Here is a 6,000-nt window from a genome sequence, read left to right as displayed (position 1 = left end):
TTTTAGGTTAGCCACCTCGGTGATCTCGTGTGACACTTTAAGCATTCAGCCTTTGGTCGAACTAGATTAGGGTGTTACACATTCACTACACATGCATACTAGCGGCATAGGATCCTAAAATAACACCTCTGGAGAAAAAACTTCAAGGACTCTTTAAGATGTAGGAAAAACATCTTTGAAGGAAAATCTTGAATATCTGACATCACTTGAGAAATCATGATTTGTCGACATGACCATTGATAGACTCACGTGACTTACCTTAGCTAAATTTATTGACAGCTTATCATATCTAGGGATAGGCATAGGTCGGGTTGGGTCGGGTTTTTGGTTCACCCGACCCAACCCGAGAGCAAGGGATCCTCCACCCGAGACCCGACCCGACCCGACACGATATATAACTTAGAAACTCGACCCGACCCAAAATATTTAAAAAAATATTAGTTTTATTCAATAAAAACAGTGACTAAATTGAAAAAATCATATATAGAGGGGTGTTATTGTAATTATTCCTAAATATATAAGTTAAAATTATATATTTTTTCGGGTCAGGTCTGATCGAGTATTTTTCACCCTAAACCCGAACCCGACCCAAACCCAAATTTTTTTATAAAAAAACTTGACCAGATCGGGTCGGGTCGGAACCCGTCGGGTTCAAGTCTCATGCTCATCCCTAATCATATCCACCTAACATGTCATAGTACAGATAATCATAATTACTATATATCTGACAACTATTCCAAAAGTAACTATAAAGCCTATCAACCAAAATCGAGAGAAAATGAGAAACCAAGTTGAAACCACCTCGCCCTCACTTTTCTCCATTCTATCTTTGTATAGAGACAAAATACTTTATATCAACCAACGACCAATTCACTATAAATATAACTCTTCACCTGAACTAAAAAAATATTTTTGACTACTACAACTCAATTATTTTCAATAATAATAATAATAATAATAATTACGTGATAGAAAATGATTAGAATTAGGTAAGACAGTCGAGTGTCGGTTGTGAAGAAATAAACCAAAGCATGAATAAGAGTGATAAAGGGTCTTAATCATCAAATCTTGATTAGTTGGGGAGTTGCATTTCCCTACCTGACTAAATCACCTTTCTAATATATAATATTCTTCCAGTCTTTTCCTTGACTAAAATGCTACCCTTTATTTTTATTTCTTTAATCAGGGAAACAGGTTGTGCAGATTCTACTCTCCACCCAATATCAATCAAAACTTAAAAATAATATTTCTACCAAAGGGCCCCTTTGTATGCAATCTTACCCCCACTGCGTTTAAATTTAAAATGAAATTAACCACACCCACTAGTACCAGTTCAGTTGGTTGAGCATAAGGTTCTTAATCTTGAGGTCGTGGGATCGAATCCCACGGAGGGCATTTCATAATTCGAAGGTTTTATACGGAAGTTGCTCTCAACCTGGTGTTGGGGGCAACCTACTATCTTACCTCCCCCTTACCCCATTACATCTATTCTATGAGGTCTTTCGGCACTACTCCAGTGGAGGGAATGGGTTAAGATATTAGATTATTTATTATTTAATATCAAATAATTTTAATATATTATATTCATTTATATATACATATAAACTTAAACAATTTGTTTTTGAAATATATATATAATTTCAGCAAGTTTTAATTATTAATTAACTTTATATAATTTTATTTTTAGTATAATATGATTTTAATAATAACTAAAGACCGATTTGGTATTATTTTTGAAAAAATGATTTTAAAAAGTGATGTGAAAACTATTTTTATTAAAAATATTTTTAAAAAGTACAGTTTAAAATTTAATTATTTAAGATTACTGTTAAAAATGATTTTAAAAAGATAAAATGTCGGTTTTAAACATGTTGATAACAAATTTAAAATAAAATAATTGTATCTTCAACATAAATATTGTAAAAAATAGTACACTATTTTATATTCAATAAAAATATTTAGATGATTATACATAAAAAAAATATTTAAAGTTCTATCAATTTTTATCTAATAATTAATTAGAACAGTAATAAAAACAATTAACAAATAATTATACATATGTATGTGTATTAATTTAAAATGAATTAGAATTAAATAATTAATAATAAAAATATAATTTCACCTCAAAAGTTATTTAAAAAATTGAAAAATTAAACTTTTTAATTATTTTTAGGAGTTTTGAATCGTTTATGGAGAAAAAATTATTCTTTTATAATGAGAAACTATTTTCATAATAAACTTTTATGATATTAAAGATGGATTAATTAATAAATTGAATAATGATAATTATAAATAAAACTCATCATATTGAGAAAAATTATTTCATATTCCCGACTCATTACGTCATCTATGGTCATAGTAAATTATATTCATTAATTTTAAAATAATTTTAAAATAACAGTCAATTTTTTTTACATATAGGAAATATGCGAATATTCATCTTAAGAAAAAATAAGATAAAAAATATTATTAATTGAGATAAAATGAGGTAATGAATTAAGTTCATCTAATAATTTTTTTGAGGTTCATTAGATTCCCCAAAGGCGTTTATTAAATAAATAAATGGCAGAGACATAAAGCTGACTTCTTAAATATTTTCTTAATTGTCCTTTAATGATATAGTCTTCCCACTTACTATACAGATGAAGCCAAAAACCAGTGTATGATTGTTATTGAAGATTCGCATGTGGGAAATTATTTTAGGGTTCCATGATAGGTACAGAGCCACCTAATAGTGATATATATACCTCATTTTTTATTTTATTACTTATATTTAAAATTCATGATATTTTAATAATATTATCTTTAATATTATCAACAATAGGTTGATCTAGCCCAATAAAACATTAAATTCTTTAAGTAATAATAGAGATTTAAATTATGTTATAAATGAAATAATCGAATTAATAGAATCGGCTCTATAATGAATTTTTTTATGATGATTAAGAGGTTCTTTAAGCCCAATTCCGTAATTCTTCTACATTTAATTTATAAATAGAGATTGAATTTTTATGGTATTATTATAAATTACTTATTATATCGCTGTAAAAACTTCTCCCGATGGAGATGGAAGATCTCATTGGCTTTGAAGTTTTGAACTAATAATTTAGAAGACAGTTTGCAAGGTGGGTTTAGATGTGTAATGTTAACCGGCAGCTGGCTTTTTTGGCAGATGAATGTGCATATGAAGTGTCATCTGACACTATATTTGCTCATCTGCTAACACATCGACAGTTGCCACCGAGAAAAGGCCAAAGTGAGAGTGCCACTTGGCGTGCTGGTGTCCAATGAGAGAATGTTTCTATGGGATCGATGTCCCATAAATATCTTTGTTGGCTTTCATGTTGCACAACATGAATGGAGGTACATGTGAAATTGTTTCCTGCATAAGGAAAATACACATGGAAGACATGCAATAAGTGAAGAATGAAGAATGAATGGATGGTTTTGGCCACAATTCTGGACTCCGCCATGTGAAAGGTCAAATCCATGGACAAGTTTGTTCCATGAGTTTTGCTTCTTGGTCAAACAACACCACTCGGTTCATAAACATGGGACCATTGCCCCATTTATTATTTAACGTTTCCCCTTCACTTGCTTAATTATCAAGCCTTTGGGTCTGGCAAATTGGACTAGTCTGTCCTAACCTTCTTTGGAATTTATGTTTTCAGTTTTCACTATCATTTCTCCTCTATCGAAATTTTGTATCCCTATACCAGCTACAATCTTCTAATATGATCAACAATAAACTCACATCACATGATTTATCAAAGTACAATTTATTATTTGACAATCAATTAGCTTACAAATAATAATAGTTATCATAAGTCTCTAACACCAACACTAATTGTACGTATATAAATCACCATACAAAATTAGAGAAAAGACAATCTTTAATCCATCTTTTAATCTCTAGAATTATTTATCATCTTTTTAAATTTAATTTATTCTATGTTTCTTTCATGTAATCATATCCATAACTCTCTTTTTTAAATAAATAAATCTTGACAACCCAACCTCAAAAGCTAGAACTTCTAGCTTTCTCAATCTAACTTTGCTTTTAGAAGCAAGTTTATATTTTTACCCTTATTAATGCATGAACTCCACTCAATTATGTATTTACATTTTATTTTAATAATTTAATATTAACATCCTTAAAAATAATTTATTACTTTTAATAATTTATTTTAATTATTTAAAAATAAAAATAATTTATAATTTATATATTAAAATGCATATAAAATTTATTTTTATTATAATTATATTTTTATTTGTATTTTTTTATATTTTTATTATAATTTAAATTGATATAAATTCATATATAATAATATTATTTTTGAATTTATTATAGTTTAAATTGATATAATTCATATATAAGTGTAAATATAATTTAAATATTATATTTTTAATTTACAACATAATGTCTATAATATACCTTTTATCTTTTCAAACTTACTTTTTAATAATAATACCAAACAATTAATTTTTTTAAAATTACACTTTTAAACATCATTTTTAAAATTTTATTTCTAATACACTTTTGAACATCATTTTATCCTTGTGATTATCATGGATGTTAACAAACTTAAAACCAAAGGTAAGTTTTGTATTCTTCACTTAATTGGTTTGATCATTTCCTCCCTATAAAATTATATATATTTCATAATCAGCTCTTAATTTTTAATTAATTCAAGTTAAAATGCAATCATAACGATGTTCAATAGTGTTTAATTTAAGTACTTAAATTATTTTTTAATCAGAATAAAGTATTTAAAATTATTTTTTATGAAAATAAGTACCTAAAGTATTTTATGTCAAAATAGGTACCTCAAATATTCAAACATTTTCATTTATGTTCTAACAAAGTTGACATGTAACATTAATTAAATAATGCTTTAGGTATTTAGATGAAAAAGTTGAATACTTTAAGTATCTATTTTGATAAAAAAAAATATTTTATGTACCTATTTTAACCAAAAAGATAATTTTGGATACTTATTTTGACCAAAAATTATTTTATATACTTAAATGAAAAAGATGACATATTTAAGTTTTATTTGATATATAAACCTCATAAATATATGAATTTTACAACAACAAAAGAAATCACATGGGATGGATCTAAGCTATGTTATTCTTATCTATCCCTTTAAATCAGGGGAACCAATGATATAATTACCTATTATCCAGGTTGTCTCCTTTCTCCTCCATGCTTAAATAAACCTACCATCATTTTTATCCCTTATTGTCACTTAATTTAGGGGATGGATTGCCACCTTTTACCACCACTTTTCTTTTTCTCTCCGTCTCAACTTTGGGTAAAAATGGTTTATTGTATAAATTAGTATCTGAAATTTGTATTTTTTAATTTTATATTTAAATTTAATTTTTTAATAGTATGGGATGATTACAATATGTTATATGTATGATTTTTTTAGCTATTGACAACGCACGTTTATTTTGTAGATGCAGATGCATCTGCTTGAATCTTGGTCCTCTAGAAAAAAATAACATTCTCTTTTATCACTGAGATCATTCAATAAATTAAAAAAAATTAAAAAAAAAATCTATTTCTTTAAATAGTCTGAGGAGATTACCTGATAGTATTTGTTCATTATCTTTCTTGACAACATACATACCCTACAAACGTAGATGCTCGAACTCATAATCTTAAGGAAAAAAATAACTCCCCAAGGACGGAGTTAGGATTCCAATTTAAGGGGGAATATAATTAATCATAGAAAATAAGGGGGTAAAATATAATTAACCATAAAAAATGAACGAGAAAAATTAAAATAATTAAAATTTAGAGCCCTAATTTAATATTTTACCATATAAATATTTAATAATAAAAAATGTGGAGAGGGCTGTGGCTGGTGGCTCCGTCCCGGTAGCTCCCCATTTAGCCACTGAAGCTATTTTTAAAATTTTAGATTTTTTTTAAAAAAAACTTAATATATTATATTAACATTATATTTTACTAATATAATATTTGATACT

The sequence above is a fragment of the Hibiscus syriacus genome, unplaced genomic scaffold (genome assembly GCF_006381635.1).
Source record: "Hibiscus syriacus cultivar Baekdansim isolate YM2019G1 unplaced genomic scaffold, ASM638163v2 tig00111057_pilon, whole genome shotgun sequence".
Classification (NCBI taxonomy): Eukaryota; Viridiplantae; Streptophyta; class Magnoliopsida; order Malvales; family Malvaceae; genus Hibiscus; species Hibiscus syriacus.
This window is presented reverse-complemented; position numbering follows the sequence as displayed.